Genomic DNA, 20,138 nt, shown 5'->3' on the forward strand with positions numbered 1-20,138 from the left:
ATTTTTCTAGTGCTCAAATAAATCATTTATATGATGTCTACAGTTTCCGTCTATGTTTTATAATTGAAAAAAATATGCAGTGGTATGTTTAATGACTAAAATAGTTTGGTAGAAACCCTTCAATACAGTTGGGTAAATATTTTTTTTATATAATTGGGGGGTTGGGGGGAAAATTTTCATTTTTCATGGTATCTCTTCAGATTTAAAATAGAAAACTCATGAGACATGTGACTTTCAACCCATTACTTTTCTAGATTGCTCCAGGACTGCTTTCAAGTATTTTTATATCAAATAAAAAACAAATTCAGTGTGGTTAAAAATTTTCAAGGCACTTCAGTGTCTATAACTTTTAATATTTTTGAGCATTATCAACTCTGGTTGATAAAAAGTAAAGCCCAAAGGGTCTTCTTTCCAAAGACACCAAAATTATGTGTGCAACACACTGAAGTAAAGAACTGTTGCAATTTTAAATTAGGTAGGGCACTTTCAGCTGTGAGTCCCATAATGGGGGATCTGGTTAACAGGTTAATAGTCCCAAAGTAATGCTGTATTTCAGCATGCAAAAAAAAAAAAAAAAGTTGCTTCTGACTTGAGAATTTATTTATATTTATTTACATTTACGTATATAAAATTTTGTTAACAAAATAAGATTTAGCATATTTTATTTTTATATAAATGCATTTTTCAAATTAGCAAATCTAAACAAAATACTTCTCTCAAAGTAAAGAATTTTTTTTATTAATATTCTCAGTAACAAATAAGGAAAGGCCTTTCCACAACAATTTAGAGTAATGGCAGTGCCAAACTAAATGCACTATAGTCTCACCCTGCATCATGTTTGTTAACAGTATAAAATGTAAGATGTTATACAGGTCTGGGTCAGGGCAGGTGCATTATGTAAATATTTTAATCACATTGTTTTTCCATAACCAATTAATTAAATTAATGTGCTAAAAACTACAGCCCAAGTTTTCTGACCTACTGTACTGTACCTGAGCTACCATTTGTGGACCTATCTTGCACACCATAACCTTTTTCATTTTTATAATTTATTTTTATACTTTATTTCATTTCAATACAAATGGCATCTGATGAAAAAATTGAATTCTAAAATCAATAATAGAGAGACCCGCCCAATATGGTCAGGTTCAGGTAAGCGTGAGATACTTTCTAGAATTCTCTGCTCACTTTTTGCAAGTTTTAAACAGTTTTTGTGCAGTTTACTTAAATATGTTTTTATAATAAAGGAAATTTATATAAAAATAAATAATGAAAAGACATATACGTCATATGTGATGCACACAAGCACAGCGCATGACCTTCTGTTACACCCACAACTGGAAAACACACAACTACCTCTATTAGTAAACGATATGCTAGTGCTGTCTGAATTGGTACATGAAATCACAGACAAAGCACTGCAACTCAAACATCATAACATGTTCTCATGGCCGTGCACAGATCTGTGTAATCTGGCACAGAGACACTGAAGAGTTCAAATAAACCTTAAATCCAGCAACAGAGACACTGAAGAGTTCAAATAAACCTTAAATCCAGAATGTGGTATTGAATGTGTGTAAGTGTGTGAGTGTGTCAGAGACACAGAGACACGTGTGTGTGTGTGTGTGTCAGAGAGACACTGTAGAAGGACAGAGACCCGGCCGACACATCCATATACACTCTGACTCTATTACTGGCATGGATGGACAGCCGGTATATCAGTGCTGTTATTATTGTGACGGACAGTGAAACTTTCATAACTGCAGTAAATACTCCAGGATTTTTCATCGTATCCAAACCAACAGTCACGTTTCGCTCCTTTTCCTGCCCAATCCCTTTATATGTCACTGATATTTCAGCAAATCCACTCCATTCAGCCTCCCAATAAACAGCGTCCAGTCCAGACTCTCAACACTCAGAACCTGTGGTTCCTTATCAAATCTCTCTGGATGATCAGGATACGGCTGATGATCTTCCCCACGTGTGATCTTCTTGTTCTCATCAGACAGAATGAGTCGAGGGTGTGCTGTGTTTGGATCCAGTGTGAGATCACAGGCATCGAACACAAGAAGAATATCAGAGTGGAAAAACACCCCAGAGTAAAGTCAGGGTGTTTTGGCTGGTTTCTTTCTGACACCCCATTGTTTGAGGGTTAAGACTAACTTATGGGTTAGGTTTAGAATTAGGTTAAGGTAGGACACACCCAGCTGTGATGGATAATGTTAGGGTACGGGGCTAGGGACTGCAATTATCAAATTAATTTATTCACAAGATAGACATTCAAGTGTGTGTGTGTGTGTGTTTGTGTGTGTGAAGACCTACACTTCTGTAGTCCTGCCGCCATCCTGATCTCTCCTCCATGATCCACACTATAAACACACCAACATACATTACTGTAGATCTGCATCATTCACACACACGTTCAGTTATGTCAGTCTTAGTGTTTTGACCCTACTTGAGTTTCTCCAGTTTATAATTTGGATCCTCCAGTTTGTGATTGAGCAGCTGGATCCTGATGGTCCTGGGTGATTGTAGCTCAGATCCAGCTCTCTCAGGTGTGAGGGGTTTGAACTCAGAGCTGAAGACAAATAACCACAGCCTTCCTCTGACCACCATACAGCAGCAGACAACCTACAGACCACACAACAGACACATACAGACAGATCATCTTCAAACATACAAATCAAACTCAAAATTTTTCAATCATTTTGAGAGGCATATGATTATCTTTACTATAGGATCTGTTAACACTTGATCAGATTGCCCAACTGACACTAGGAAGTTTTGTGGATATGCAATGATATAGAAATTATGTAATGATGCATGGCCCATTAAACAAGCTGATGTTGTTGTTGAAACATAGTAAATGTATGTCGGATTAATCTAAAATTAATCTGTAAAGTGGTACGGGACAATGTAATCACACAATTGCTTGTTTCAGAGTCCGTGAGCATCTTGGTTTGAGATCAGGAATGAGCATTTTTTACTGCTTATTTAATATATGCATCATTGCACAAAGCTTTGTGCCTGTTGTATCCCAATTAGAACTGAAATAGATAAATATAAATTTGCTTTTAAAACAAAGAAAAGAAGATGGTTAGTATGCGGAAAACAGATGGAAACTACATTTGTGCAGCCCCCGTGTGCACATGCCCAAAATTAAATCTGATTTAAAGTTTGTGACATATAAACTTGCACATCAACCCAATCACTTTATTCTAGCTTTCATGTAAACATCATGTTTGGATTCATCAAATGGAATTTAGATTAAATTCCAATTTAAACAAAATGTGACCATATAAACCATGCCTATAGTGTGAATTTATAGTGTGAGTTCTATTTATATGTTTTTTATTCTAACAACAAGCCAAAGGCTTGATACCACTTTTTCCAGAACTGATACCAATCCGATACCTCAATGTGTAGGTCGAACTCATCAATCTTTTGTAAGTTACACTCGAGCTACTAATATAGACAGCTTCATTAAAAGAAAAATAACAATACTATTAAAAACTAGGTTAATGGATAATTGTGTAGTAAAAATTGCTCTAGAAAAATCATGAGTGCACAATAATTTTGTAAAATCCTAAACTTTTAGTGGAAAAAAAAAAAAGCATTATTTAGTGGGTAATAAATAAAAGTGAATAAGTTTAGGACTAAATCTGGTAGGCCTACACATTGCTTTTTGTATTGTTGTACAATACTTTCATGAAAAACAAGTCATATATTATATGTAATAATATAAAACTCATAGTATTCAACATTTCAAGTGATGTTCAAAACCTTTCATCAAAGTTGTCCCAAAACAAACCAATACCCGTTCTTGTCTCAGGACACCCATGCTGATTGACTTTTTTGCTCCACTTCAAATGTTGACGACTGTATACATTAAAAGACATTTCTTTTAAATGTATACGCAGGGTAATGAGGCAGCAACATATGATAGATAAGATGAACAAGAAAGGCTATTAATAATCTTTCATTGCACAAAACTATTATGAATCTATAGGCTCCAAATATGGAGTGGGACAAGTGCTTCTGTGCACATCCCATGTGCAGAATAATGTGCTTGAAAGCAACAAAGTCGAGAATAGAGAAGTTCTAAGCACAAAGTGAAGAGATGTTGATACATATTAAATATGTGCATTAGCTTATTGAGCCTTTTCTTTTCATAGTTTTACATTTCAGTAACTGTGCTCGTGAAGAACAATTCATAGTTCTCTCTACTCAAGTCCTTGTGCTCTAACCAAATATCTGGTAGAAAATTCACATGTTTTAGAAACTGCACCAAAACTCCAGCAAGATAACTTATTTTATATATGAAACCATTTACAGATCAAGTATAACATTAGGCACATTTAATCATCTTGGAGAGCGTTTTATCGCATTGGCCATTGTAACCGTTTGAATACTGAATGGAGGATCAGCGAACTCCTACTATTAACTGAATAAAAATGCACTGGAATTGCAAATGTAAGCAATAATGTAATTCAAGCAAATCAACAATAAATAATAATAAACAACTTTTACTCTGCACTTCAAAAATCTTACAAAGTCTTACATGGTTCTGATTTTAGAAAATTATAGAACTGAATTAAAATGTTGTAATGTATAATATAATAAATGTGCTTCCATTTAAAATAATTAAGTCTTAAGGCCTTTGCACACTGAGTCCGAAATTCGAAATGCGAAATTTTCGCACGTCAAAAAATAAATTTGACCTCACGTTATGTCAATCACGCTTGCACACTGCCTCCGAAACTTTCGTCCGTCAAAAAAAAAATTCGGAACATGTTCAATTATCTCACAGCTATAATTATAGCACACCAAGTCCCTGTAAACTGCGTGTGTGTGCGCGCGCGCGCGGGGTCCATACCTTAGACATACTGCCAGTCTCTGTTAAGGTTCAATTGATTCACGGAAATTGTTGGTCTTCCTTTTAATATGTGGTTCCAGTATCGCTAGCAAAACATCAAACTGAGCCACTTACATTCTAAAGTAAACTTTGAATCGGTCTGGATAATCCCACAGCTCCTTGATAAGGAGGTGGAACTCTCCTTCCTCTCTATGCGATCGCAGGAGTGGATGGACCCAATATTTCCTCTTTTTAAGAGAGAGAGGACAAAAAAAAAATCATCCTCACTAATTGAAGATGCCATTGTGTATTGTTTTGCTTTTTTTTTCATAACGCATTCATTAATACGCATCGGACTCAGTGTGCAAGGTCTCTGTGCGTGACGAATTTTTCGGATCACGAATACGAGAAAACACATGCGAAAATTTCGGACTCATTGTGCAATGACCTTTATAATGAATATTTTAATAATGAGCATAATTTTTATACCAGTTAAAACCTACCTCAGTATCTGCAGCTGACAGTTTAGACTCTTCAGTCCATCAGAAATAAACTTCACACCAGAGTCCTGCAGGTCATTGTTACTCAGATCCAGCTCTCTCAGGACACAGTTTGAGAATTGTAGAGCTGATGACAAAACTCTCACAACACTGTGCAGTGAGATTACAACCAGCAAGACTGAAAAAGAGAGGAGAACACACACATCAATAGTCAGATTATTTATAGGCACACTATGACATTATAACTGGCTGACTGTAAATGATATCTTATATTTTTTTAAATACCTTAGTATATGCAACTGACTTGGACTCTTCAGTCCACGCGAGAGCAGCTTCCACTCCTGAATCCTGCAGGTCATTGTTTACTCAGATCCAGCTCTCCCAGGACACAGTTTGAGGATTGTAGAGCTGATGACAAACTCTCACAACACTGTTCGGTGAGATTACAGCCATAAAAGACTAGAAGAGATGCAAAGAAAAATTGTCAGTTGTCCTCAGGAACCTGGAACAAAATATTTGTAATATTTCACCCTGAAAACAATGCGCTCCTGAGTCAGTTAATCAGTTTTAATTATTTTCATCACTCTCTTCCTTATTCTTAATAAATGATGAATCACTGGATTATAATTATATAATGCTTTAATAGTTCTCACTGGGATATAGAGAATTGCTGGGAGAGAAGTAATATATGCTTGCATGAAGAGTGAACAATCTGGCATGTCTTGAAAATCACAACATTGGAGACAATCTTTACAAAATGAGAAAATATTCAAATGAACAGCCAAATAATACAACTTAAACTGAGGAAGTCCAAATCCCCCTTCACTTCTGGTTTTACTGAGATGTTTCCTGCTTATTCATGGCTGTTATATCCTATAACACTATGCACTATGCAAAATATAAGTAACACTAATTTCCATCTTAAACAAATCAGCTGGCTATATAAAAAGGAAAACAGAACATCTTAAATTTTAGAACAAAAAAATCTTAAACACTTTAAACATCATTAACCCTAAATTATAATGCCTTCAGATCAGACATTTCTCCCAGCAAAGTCGAAATGAGCAAAATGAGAGGAATCAAACTTTCTTTGATGTTTTGATATATGTAATGTCACTATATATATAATGTTTAAATACTATATAAATACTGAGTTTCAGACCTCAAAAAAATCTTCATCCCTGTAAAAAGAGTATTTGATAAAACTAATTACAAACTAAAACTAAAAGTAATTTTTCTTTCTTTTATTCTGACAGATTAACTCCCAAAACTGCAAAATTGGCTGTTTTCTAATTTCTTCATATTGTGATGGTACACTGTAGTAGAAACACCTTCAACACCTGTTTTACCTGATCAGTTATATAAGCATCCAGCAGCGGCGAACAGTGAGGTGATCAGGAGACAGGTGCAATGATGTTAGACAATCATAACAGTAGACATTTACTGACAACAGTCAGACTGAGTGAAAATAATCATGATCTGAAAGTTTTTTTGCAAACAACTTTTACTAACCTTATAAGTGAACCTCAATGATCACATAAAATAATGAAAACAAATGTCATGAGTTTATTTAGGAGAAAACCTTTAATTTAAGAAATGGTTCATTTTAAAATGTACTAGATTCATTATTAGACATGTTTCTTTATTTTCTAATAACTGAACACTCACAGAGCTTTTCTGCAGTTGATCACAGCTGGTATCAGTCTTCTTTCTCCCCTCATCTGATGTGTTGTATTTCATGGGGTTCAGCTCATCCAGCGGCTCCTCTGACATCTGAAGCATGTAGGACACTGTTGAGCAGTGAGCAGCAGAGAGTTTCTTCTCTGAGTGTTTGTCTGATTTCACAAAACTCCTGAATCTCTCTGAACAGAGTCTGATCTTTTACTTCCAGCAGACAGAGGAACAGATTGATGGATTGACCAGCTGAGAGATGTTTTTTAATTTGTTTGTGATGCTCATTTATTTCATGTACATACAGCCCATCATTATCATTTAGACTCTTGATCTTGTGTTTAATGTACAGTGTGGTTTCTCTGATGGCCTCTGAGCTGTTCTCTGTGTGTGTGTCAGTAGATCCTGTAAGAGTCTCTGATTGGACTCCAGTGAGACGCCCAGCAGGAACCGCAGGAACAGATCCAGACACCCATTCTTACTCTCAAGAGCTTTATTAACTACTCTTTTGTACAAATTATGCAGTGAATCAAAACATGCTTCTGTAGTGCTCCTAATGTGGTTTGTAAAAAACATAGAAAGCAGCGAGAAGAAACTCCTGAACGCTCAGATGAATGAAGCTGTAGACTTTCCTCTGATGAATCACAGTTTCCTGCTTAAAGATCTCAGTGCAAATCCCAGAATACACTGAGGCGTCAGTGACGTCTATACCGCTCTCAATCAGGTCCTCCTCATAGAACATCACATTGCCCTTCATCAGCTGTTTGAAAGCCACTTCAGCAAGTTTCACAATCACCTTCTCTGTTGGACTGCAGGAGTTTCTCTTGATCTCTCTCTTCATACTTCTGCTTCCTCGTGTTGATCTGAATCAGCAGGAAGTGGATGTACATTTCAGTCAGAGTTTGGGGGATTTCTGCACTCAGATCTTCTTCAAGGAGCTTCTGAAGCACAGTGGATGAGATCCAGCAGAAGACGGGGATGTGGCACATGATGTGGAGGCTTCTTGCTCTTCTGATGTGTGAGATGATTCTGCTGGCTTGATGCTGCTCAATGATTCTCTTCCTGAAATATTCCTCCTTCTGAGGCTCAGTGAATCCCTGAATTTCTGTCAGACGGTGGATGTATTTGGAGGGGATCTGATTGGCTGCTGCTGGTCTGGAGGTGATCCAGATGAGAGCAGAGGGAAGCAGCTCACATTTCATAAGCTTTGACATCAACACAGCCACTGATGAAGTCTCAGTCACATCACAAACTTTCTGAGCGTCTGAAAACATCATCAGTGTGATTCTGCTTTCATCCAGACCATCAAAGATGAACACAACTTTACACTCCTCATAAATCTGTGAATCCAGATCTTGAAGTTCAGGATGAAAAGTCCAGCAGAAGTCTGTGAAGACTGTACTGATGATCTCGGATCAAGTTCAGCTCTCGAAATGGAAGCACAAACATGAAATCTACATCCTGATTGGCTTTTTCCCTCGGCCCAGTCCAGAATGAACTTCTGCACAGAGACGGTTTTTTCCGATTCCAGCGATGCCTTAGTAAGAACAGTCTTGATCTGCTCTTTCTCCTCACATCCTGCTTCAGCTGAGGCTTTAAAGATGTCGTTGCAGTAGATTGGAGTGTCTTGTGAGTGTTGTGTTCTGGCTGTTTTCTCCATCTGTAAAAACCTCATGTTCTTCATTCACTCCTTCTCTCTCTCCCTCTATGATGTAGAGCTGTGTGTAGATGCTGTTTCAGGAGGCTTTCATTCTCCCTGGAGTTTCAGTCCCTCAAATAATCTCTCGTACTTGTTCTTCATGCTGGTTTTGAGCTGCTCTTTGACTCTCTGAAGAACATCATCTTGTGGTTCAGGAGAATCCTGCTGCAGGTCTCCAGTCTGACCTTCTTTAAAAACACTCTGCAGAAACAAGAAAAAAGGTTTTAATGCAAGAATAAAATCAAGATGTAAATCATTTATTAAATCAATACAAATGCTAATCTTGTATTTTTCTGTATAATTACTGTTGTTTACATTTAAATTTCAGTTTAAAATTTAAAGTTCATTTTAAAAAGTAAAAAAAAGGTCAAAGTTAATCTGCAATCACTCAACATTTGTCCACAGATCTGTGGTGAAAATAAAACAACCCAAACTCTTCTCTCTATTTGTTTTTTGACTATAAATCACTCAAATCACCCACTACATGTTTATACTCACCTGGGGTCAGAGGTCACTGGTTCATTACTAAATTGAAGAGGAGGATGAGGCATGGATCTTGCACTCTTCATAGACCAAACAGCTGGGTTTCTGGTGATGAAGATCTCTGTCGCTTCGTCTTTTTTTGAAGATCCTGAGAAAACACATAAAATGATTCCTCCTTTAGTTCTGTCTGCTGATTTATTCAGTCTGTTGTCTCTAACACCAGTCTTTAGTGTGAAAACTGAATCACTGGTGATTGTGATTATTCCTCTGACCATAATAATGTTATGTGCTTTGTTTATGATCACAAGCAAACCCTGCTGACTCCTGTCCACACACACACAATTTAAACCATATAACAAGTTAAACAATATAACATACCATATTTTGGATTATGAACCAGATGGTGCAACAGCCTCGATGGCGTGCTCCACAGTTGTATTTATGTTTTTGTTAGTTATTCCTGCAATCAGTTTCACCAGGGATGAATTGCTAAACATTCAGCAAAACACACCACACAACATTTCACGGGTTTTCGACCATTCTAATGTTTTGCAAGACATTGTAGTTGGGGGAGCAGCAGCAGCGCTGCTCAAGCGTTTTAAGATGCGCAAACATGGGGAAGCGAGCCGGCAAATTTTTTTTAACTTCAATGCTGTAATACTATGTACGAAGCAACTTTGCAGAAATGTAGCCTACATTAACAACAAACAGAGCATCTATGTGGTTTATATGTCAATCGGATGCATGTGAAAGTTGCTTTTGTTACAAGTTCAGAATGTAATAGCACAGAATAAAGTGTGGGGTGTGCAGGTCAAAGGAGGTGTGCAGAGTGGTAAAAAAGTAATTATTTAATGATAAATAATTTCAATCAATACATTATAGTGTGTTGTCACGGTACCAAAATTTCAGTATTCGGTACCAAAACCAGTGAAAATCCAATTTCGGTAACAAACAAAACACAAAAACTTTCTAATTGAAAAACATTATTTTTATTAATAAAGTTAAACAAAAAACTAATGTAACTAAACCAATGCCATCCTTTATAATTAAAATTGTTTCAAGTTTTTCCACAAGTAATAAAAGTATGAAAAAAAAATTAAACGGGTTTCACCCAAAAGTTTAGTCAAAATTCTACTGCCATTAAAAAAAAACATCTTTAAACTGTTGTCTGTTAGGGTTTGTTGGTGTATTTCAGGATCTTCCTCAGTCTGCAGCTGTAAAATATAATATATTTAAGTAAAGCAATGGACTGAGTCTGGCCAAATGCAACATTAGATCATTGACCAGCTAAAATATAACCTTTCAGTAAATATCAAACCTCAGCTTTTATAATAATTTTAGATAGGATTACATATATTGAATGTATATCAAATAGATTTAGACACTTTACAATAAGATTTCATTTGTTAGATAACATGACCTAACAATAAACAAAAGTTATATGGCAATTATTCGTCTTAGGGTTAATTTCAAAATTTGCTAATACATAAATCACAAGTTCAATATGTTAAAATTATTTAATGCACAATGAACAAACATGAATGATCAAGTTAATTATTCAACATTAATGAATGTTGTAAAAATATATTGTTCACTCACTGTAAGATGTTACTAGATCTAACTCATGTTAGAAAACATTGAGTCATTGTACAGTAAAGTCTATACAGGAGATCAAATTTGACTGTACTTTTATTTAATACAAACTGTGTTCATATGTAATTTTAAAGGGCTTTTAAAACCTGCTAGTGAACTAGTGATATGACATAAACACTGTTAACAATACATTTGTACATTCTCTAGCATGCATATTTTGGATACACAGTTCATTTAAAAGCTTCTGGTGTGTAAAAATAGTAAATACCATTATGTCCTCCTGATTTTTTTTACAGTAATAAAAGTTATAGGAGCATTTTTAGCGCTTTGGGTTCTAGAAAAAGCGCATTATAAATAAAATGTATTATTATTATTATTATTATTATTAAATAGTTAACAAAGAAACTTCATTCTAATGCTCATTATATTAGTGTTAGTCATGCTTATGCTAATGATTAACTACATATACGCTAATGGCGATGTTTATGTCAATTCGACATTCAAATTAAAATATTGAATAATATTCATAACAGAAGCCCTAAATATTAAAAATGTAATTGAAACTTACCTGCTTGAACTTGATCGGGGTGTTTTGTTAGTTTGATGCGTTTTCTTCCCTTAAGGTGGCCACTGCTTTTATGAAGAGGTTCCCAGGTTTTCACAACCAAGCCCGCCCAATCGCGTTTTCGAGGGGGTTCCCCATTAAAAATCGTGTTCCGGTGATAAAATACATGTGTTTTTGGCGGGGTTCCCCTGGTAAAATCCGCGTTATTTGGGTCGTTTTCCCACCCACGGACATGAAAAAACAATCTGCGGCAACAGTGTTAAAGTAGCCCAAATCTGCTGGAAAACCGCAGACTTGGAAACATTGGAAGAGGATAGATTTCGGGTAGCACATCAAAAAAACAGTTGACCGGGTACCACTGGTACTTAAGAAAACCTGTTACCGTAATGTTTTACTTTTTTAGTACCGACTTGGTACCGAAATACTGGGTCTTTTTGACAACACTACATTATAGTGGGTACAATACTCTAAAAAGCAAGAAGAAACAGCTTTTCAGGCAAACATGTGCACGCAATCTTGGCACACTGCATGAACACTTCAGTAATTTCAATATATTTACATAGTCATTAAAATTCATGTCCAGCAAGTTTTTTATAATAGATGCTGGGTCAGTGGTTTAGTAATTCTGAAAGGATCTGTATAGTATCACAGGGCATGCAAATTTTTAAATCCCTGGTAGCCCTTCGGGCAGGCCCTAAATGTAACAAGGCAAGGCAATGCAAGGCAAGTTTATTTATATATTTTTAATTTATTTTTTGGTTTTATTTGTTTTCAAAGCAATATCTGCCAACACTGAATCACATGCACTTAAACTGACAGTAATTTTAAAAAGCCCACGGACAAGTTATTGCAGAGTATTTTCTGAGTATATTCTCAGTATTTCTCAGTATTTTACACCCTCAGATTCCAGATTTTCAAATAGCTGTATCTCGGCCAAATATTGTCCTCCTAACCCACCATACATCAATGGAGAGATGATTTATTCAGCTTTCAGATGATGTATAAATCTCAATTTCGAAAAATGTACACTTAAGACTTTACACTGTATTGTTGCATGAATAATAAACAACTGATTAAATTATCCACCCCTAACCTTTAGTAAAATAATAACAAATTTTGAAACAATAAATATGGTATAATTAACAATGTTCATCCTTCCCAAAACAGAGACAACATCTTTCACAAAACATCTTTGAAGTGTTTAGTCAATATAACGAGTTGTATTAGGGGTTATTATAGCACAATTCTTAACCCCACCCCTCAATCTCTGTCTGGCATGGGTAAAATAATTATAATGCTGAAGGTGAGGATCAATTCATATTTCTTTATTAATAACTTACAAAGTATTTTGAAAACTTTCTGTAAGATGTAATTTCACAAACAACCCACTGTGCGCGCTCTCTCTTTCTTTCCCTCTCAAAATGTGCAAATGGCTTCAAAAATCACCACATCGCGTCTGCACTATAACCGAGCCACACGCAAACTGTCACTTACACAATCAAGGCAGTGTCGCTTCGTCACTTAAGTTTATAATTTGCTTTTTTTTTAACTCTTGCCAGTCAGCAATCAGACCCTTTCAGTCAAAATATGTGGCAGAGCTACTTATCCAAGAAGTGCTCATAAATTCAAGACTCAACTACTGTAATGCTCTACCAGCAGGTCTTCCAACCAGTTTGACTAAGCCTTTGCAGATGATCCAGAAAAGATAATAATTAAATCATACAAAATTAAAAATTCAGCTGCAAAGATTTGTGTGGAGTAGCATTTATTACAAAACAAGGTTTTCATGCTACTGTAATAATGTCTGACAGTACGATACAAAATCCACTCTGAAAACACTGAATCATGAGCAGCATCCGAGTTATCATACAGCACATGCACATTATAATAAATCAAAACCACTAATCACACTGAGCTGTCTGGCAATGTGATGGATTGTTTGTAAATTATTAGATCCTTGCATTAATAAAGCAGTAGTTTAGTGTTTCACCTGTGGTCAGAGGTCACTGGATCATTACTGAATAAAGGACGAGAACCCATGGATTCGTCACTCTTCAGAGACACACAGCTGTGATCAGGAGATGAAGATCTCTCTCCGCTCTCTCTGTTCTCCATAATGACAAACTGACTTCACACCTGCATATGGAAACATAAGAGAACACATGACACATAATATTGTGATTATTACTCCAGTGACTGCAGTGAAAACAAATCTTAACCCTACACACACAATGAGAGAATTCTGTGCTCCCAAACTTGATGCAGCAGTTTGTGTAGGATCCTTTTGTGTACCAAAATGATAAAGTAAATAAGTAAATGTCCATATAATGGTTTACTCTGAAGTGCAAGAAGTATGTTAAAATGATACTGATTACTCATCTGAACAATTACAATAATGATTATAACATCTCAAAATTGAGAATGAATATAATTTATTTTTGTGTATAATGCTTGATAAGTTTGATTGACATCTGTGTTAGACTGTCTCAGCTATTTCGCGTCTCTGAGTCCTGAGTTTGAGTGTGTTCACATAAAATAGCTAAAAAATGTATCAACGATATAATGTTTAATATCGTTCGATATCATTATTTATTGCCATTTATAATACCTTTTTTTTCAAATGAAGAGCAATAGAATTTTTTTTACATTTAACCACTGTATTTTTAAATTAACTAAATTTATTGAGACAAACAACATTTTTTTTTTTTACAGTTAAACACACAAATAAAAATTAAACACATCTAATTTCTAAGGATTTTTTATGCAGATTAAATAGGTTAAACTTTTGTCTTGTTTTCCGAGGCCACCAGAGGGTGCAATGAGCAAAATAATGCAGCACATTAAACTGTCAACACAAGGAAATAACTGTCTGTAAAAAATTGTGCATTATGTCTAAATTAACTCATATAAATCAAATATAATTTCGTAAATTGCATAAACAGTTATGAACAAAACGGCATCACGTGTTTATGCATTGCTTAATACAAAGAGCTGAAGCACCGATCACACAGATTGTCTTTAAAAACATATGAGACGCAGTAAAAAGGAATAAACCTCCACAAATTCGTGAAATGTTTTCTAAAAGTTTAAAACTGTTTTAACTTTGCATGGCTTTCTATACATCTGTGTGAATGACTTGGTTTCGGTTTTCACCTAATCAAAAAAAATATTTTGAATGAATAGGCTAGACACACAAAAAATTAAAATGCAACAACATCACTTACATCATCATCACTGCATGTCGCGCTCCACTGATGACACTCCCTGACACACGCCTAACATTAGGGCTGTGCAAAAAATCGAATACGATTTTCCTGCGCATCTCATCAGTAAAGACGCTCCTGTAATTAGTAGTATATCTCCAGCACGTGCGTTCAGATCAGGGTTGCCAGGTTTTCACAGCAAATCCTGCCCAGTTGCTTCTCAAAACTAGTCCAAATTAGCCCAATCGCGTTTCCAGGAGGTTCCCCGATAAAAATTCTCATTTTAGGGGCTAAATATCACGTTATTGGTATTGGGGTCGCTTCAACCCGCCACAGACATTAAAAAAGCAACCGCAGACTTGGCAACACTGGTTGGCATTTACTACACAGAGCCGTAATTCACCGACAATCTACACAAAAATCGCTTTCAAAATCGACAAAGAATCGCCTGCGATTTTAAAATCGATTTTGTGTAGACTGTCAGTGAATTACGGCTCTGTGTAGTAAATGCCAACCAGTGTTGCCAAGTCTGCGGTTGTTTTTATGTTCGCGGGTTGAAGCGACCCCAATACCAATAACGTGATATTTAGCCCCTAAAATGAGAATTTTACCAAGGGAACCCTGCCGAAAAAAAAAACTATATTTAAACCCCGGGATGCAAATTTTTATCGGGGAACCTCCTGGAAACGCGATTGGGCTAATTTGGACTAGTTTTGAGAAGCAACTGGGCAGGATTTGTTGTGAAAACCTGGCAACCCTGATCTGAACGCACGTGCTGGAGATATACTACTAATTACAGGAGCGTCTTTCCTGATGAGCTGTGCATGAAAATCGCAATCGTTTTTTTGCACAGCCCTACCTAACATTCGATTGTACTATTTTTGCATTCAAATGCAAATGTTTATTTTAAATTCCAACTAATATTCTTCTATTATTATTATTATTATTATTATTCACAATCTCCTCATCACAGGCAGGCACCCACAGCACTCATGTTTGTGTGTTTGTGTGTGCTGTCTGCGTCACTCATAGCACGTGCCTTTATCGTGCACTATATGGAATATTTTTACATCGTTATCGAAGAAGGTGTACCGTCGATAAATAGCGTTTTATCACCCAGGCATAGTGTTCACCCCATAATTGTCAGTTGTGTGTTAAGGCCGGGACACACCAAGCTGACGGTTGGCCATTGGTGAGCACCTGTCGGGCTAGTTTGCTGGTGTGTTCTGCACGTCTGGGGCAGTTTGTCCGATTTAACACGTTGAATCGCCATCGGTGAGAGTGAGTACTCTGATTGGATGTTCAGTTTAGCGAACGAGTGCCTGAGAATTACTGTAACTCAGATAGCACACATATGTCTGCAAGATGTCTGTTAAAGATCTCTTGATCTGGAAAGCATCTGCTCTGTACAAACCTCTGACAGACGTCTTTCAGATGTCAGTTTTACATAGGCTACTTTCTAAATCCTAAACATCTCAAAGACATCTAATAAACATCTTTTTAACACGTGATTGGAAACGTCCTATAGACGTATTGCAGATGAGCAAACACTCGAAAATATTATTCAGATGTCAAATAGACGTCCCTGTGATGTACATGTGCTATCAGGGAAAATGAAAGTGATGAAAATGAGCATGTAAATGAAGGCGTCATGGACAAAAGGCTGTTCTTATGTTACCTGATCTTACTCAAACATTCCAATATCCAGATATTTTCATAAAAACATTGATTGACACAATGAATAAAGTTATCAACATAACTGATACTCAAAATGGTAAGGAAGTGCTGCTTTCTTTACGTTTCGTATATCTGTGTATATATCTCGTATATCTTTGTATCGGTTTCTCCTTTTTGAATGGCAAATATATATATACTATTGATAGCTGCTGATATAAACAGCTAATCCCTGTCACTCAGGAGAAGAAGACACATGTTAGTTTGCAGTCAGCTGTAGTCTGAGTGCTGTTTCGGTCGCTGCCAACACAGTCCAGACACTGCCCACATGAGGTGACAACACCGTTGGCTTCCATCACCACTAGTTCTTTTAAGTCAGCTTGGTGTGTCCCAGCCTTTGGAAAATTTTAGAAAAACAGCAGCAATGTTTAAGCAAAAAATTTCTTAAAAATCAGTTCATTAGCTGCTGTAGGTAAATAACTAGAAAATAACAAAGTGCAGTAAATGGTAAAACTATTTGTGCTACAAACCAATGATTATGATAATGCAATAAAATATGATGATGACTAATACCATTGTTCAATATAAAGCTGCAAATGGACTGTTTTTGTACAGCTAAAATAACTGGAAATGAATGACACATTCAAGTTACAAATGGCCGCACCGTTTTATATTAAAAATAAGGAGGATAGTTTGAGTATTGTAATCTGTAATAGTAATACAGTTTAGGCATACTGTGTACAAATTCAGGATATGTTGACACTGCACATGACATCTAAGAAACAAGTTACGTAAGATTATTGATGAACAGATCATTGAAAAGTCTTCTGTGTGTTAGTATGTGAAAGGGCTCATATTACTGTGCCGGACCCTCACAAGCAGATAGTTTAATCTGAATTCACTGTTCAACATTTGAATGAACATTTTCTCCTCAATATGCTGCTCCTCCAAATAACATGCAACATAATAGCCATAAATCATACAGTCTGAAGATGAAGATGTTGGTTATAGTAAAGTTAATCAAAAACACCATTTCTTTGCAGAATTTGAAGGCAAGTGGAGTAAGTTTATATGACACTGACGTCAACTCCAAATTTGCTTTGCAAAATGTAACATCTAAAAAATTAAGGAAGCAGGAAGTCCTTCAGCACAGGAAATTTTGCATAGCTGTACACTGACAAAAAAATAATACAGATACAGATACAGATATAGGCATGCAAAACAACAGATATTTTTTGAGTTTTACTGATGCTAAATAGCCCAACAATAACTGGCTTTTAAGCTTTTGACAAAGGTTTTGTAAAGTTAGTTAATCATTTGATATTTGTTAGCTATTCAGTTTTCATACTAAACTGTCTGCATTTTTCAAGTTTTGAGCCCAAAACAAACTATAACAAACACTTAAATTAATATTTTTACTCTCTCTCTCTATCTCTCTCTCTCTCTCTCTCACACACACACACACACACACACACACACACACACACACACCTTCATCGAAAGACTGTGTGATTTATGATGTAGGCTATTTTGTGGCATAATATTTTTGAGGAGTATCAGAAAATATCACTCCAGTGTCATATAATGTTGTGAGATGAGAATTAAGTTAATATGAGCACTTTCCCATAATAAAACACAGCAGACTTTCACTGGTTTGTAACGCAATAACTTTGCGCAGTTCGTTGCTTGATCTAGTTCTTGACTCGATAAACTGACTGCTTTTTGATGCATGTCGAATCCCGTAACAAGTATATGGGGGGGGGGGGGGGGGGGGGGGGTGACAAATCAAACTTTTCACAGGCTCTGATATATTTGAGTAAAAGGCAGATTATCTTGGTTTACGGTGACTGCAAAAGTATTGTTAGTTTTTGTTTATTTGATGTTTTCTACAGTAGTTTAAAGCGAAACTTTGCCCTTGTGTGTGTAATGGGCAGCAAACACTGGAGAACAAGCCTCTGTGACGACAGCTTCAGCGTCTGAGGAAACTATAGACGTGATGGAGATTGAAGGTTCGTCTACAAAGAGCTACGACAGCAGACAATGCTTCATCGAGACTTCCACTTCCGTTCTTCACGCCGCCATCAAAGCCTCAGTCGGAAGTTTTGACGGGAATTCAGAATATCAACTCTGTGCTTGATTATAATTACTTAATTCCTCTGTTGAGTTTATTTCTATTTCTGGATTTTTTCAAGGCATTCGATACCCAAGAACATCCTGTTTTTGTTAAAATCTTTAGAAATCTCTGGCTTTGGTTGTATGTTTTGTAGAGTAATTTCCATGTTCTATAATGATATTTACAGTAGTGTTTCTCTTAACCTATGTTCATCACCCAGAATTCATATTAAACGAGGAATATGTCAAAGATGTCCAATTTCACAATTACTCCTTAATCTAGCAGTTGAACTCATGTCTTTAGAGAGAACATTCAGATCTTATTTTATATCAAAGGTATGAAAAAAATGCTTAAATCTTATCTAGAGACCTTTCTATATTGGGCAGAATCCTCCTGTAAAAAACAGAGGGAATATCCAAACTTATCTATCTGTCCTATGCTCTATACACTGCCCCAAATTCAGTTACATCTGTGAATTCAAGACTATTTAAATTTGTATGGAAGAATAAAACACATTATTCATGTAAATTTCTATTTGGTTAAAGAGTATGATCAAGGAGGCTTGAAGGCCATTGACTCTGAATCTCTTCTTGGTACATTCAGAATAAAATGGTTTAAGAGTGCTTCGCAAAGCCACAATCTTTTTCCTTCATTGTTGTTATTATTGTTGTGAGTGTAATTACTATTATTTATGTATACTAATATTTTATTGATGTGCCTTATGTTTTGATTGTTCACTGTTTTGTAGAGTACAGTTAAAAAAAAAATATAATAATAAAAAAACTTTAACAACCCAGCCAAAAATAAAAGCCTGCTCATATTAATTTGTAAAGAATCCGTGAATTAATCTCAACTAAAAGAATCCCTAGAGCTCGATATCGTTATAATCTTGAAGAAGAACTTCCGATTATCCAATTTTACATGCGTCACAACTCACTACAGCGGTTTTAAGCTCGAGTTTAGTATGAAAGCAACGCGAAAAACTAAAACATTGTACAATAATATGACATGCAATCTAAAGCTTATAACTGAACTTACCGTAATATGATTTTTTCTGGCAGTTTTTATGTCTTCGAAATGTGAATTTACATTCGGTAAGTATTGAGGCTTTACTTTCGCTTTCGACACAAAAAGCGTATCCTCAGGCTGCAGACCGCGCATGCGCAAGAGACCTCAGGTGTGCTGTCAAGAACATAAGAAACCCCGCCCATTTCTCTTCTTTTGTAGTTTATCATTAAATGTGTTTAGCGCCACCTGCTGCACTGGAGTGTGTAACATAACGCTTCCTCAATTACATTCTACTGATTTAGTCTCATGGAAAAAAATAAATAAATAAATGCTATTAATTTCTACCCACTTCATTCAAATTTAGTTGTGATTTCTTTCAATTAAATTCTTTCTAAATTAAAGCTTTTGCAATTAATATACATTTAATATACATTTTTAATATACATTTAATTGTGTATATATGTCCTAATCCCCAGTCTAGTAAATTTGTTTTTTTTTGTTGTTTTTTTTTTTTGATTGATTTAAATATTAATATTAAGTAATATTTTCTGGATCCTATATTGTCTGTATCTGTATGCCATCATCTCTCTTCTGCCACTATTGCATTTAAATGGACACTTTGCTTTAGTTTTTTTCAAAGATGGATCTCTATGTTTTCATTTCTTTTATATGGTCTTTGGTATTATAACATTAATAATGACATTAACACAATACCAGGTGTAGGAGAGAGCGGGGCACAAACTTACACTTAGGGTTCAGAGTGTATTTTTTATT

The 20,138-nt window shown here is 35.8% G+C and overlaps 2 long non-coding RNA genes across 2 annotated transcripts; both read right to left on the minus strand.

Annotated features, from left to right (window-relative positions):
* Positions 1-5,385: 5,385 nt before the first annotated feature.
* On the minus strand, positions 5,386-7,737 carry LOC122136032. Its single transcript, XR_006153887.1, has 3 exons — positions 7,024-7,737; positions 5,641-5,814; positions 5,386-5,533 (listed from the first exon to the last, which is right to left on the minus strand). It is a non-coding gene; the product is annotated as an uncharacterized LOC122136032 (long non-coding RNA).
* A 992-nt stretch (positions 7,738-8,729) lies between these two features.
* Positions 8,730-19,533, minus strand: LOC122136029. Its single transcript, XR_006153884.1, has 4 exons — positions 19,395-19,533; positions 13,357-13,502; positions 9,224-9,356; positions 8,730-8,926 (listed from the first exon to the last, which is right to left on the minus strand). It is a non-coding gene; the product is annotated as an uncharacterized LOC122136029 (long non-coding RNA).
* Positions 19,534-20,138: the final 605 nt, after the last annotated feature.

The sequence above is a fragment of the Cyprinus carpio genome, chromosome B1 (genome assembly GCF_018340385.1).
Source record: "Cyprinus carpio isolate SPL01 chromosome B1, ASM1834038v1, whole genome shotgun sequence".
Classification (NCBI taxonomy): domain Eukaryota; kingdom Metazoa; phylum Chordata; class Actinopteri; order Cypriniformes; family Cyprinidae; genus Cyprinus; species Cyprinus carpio.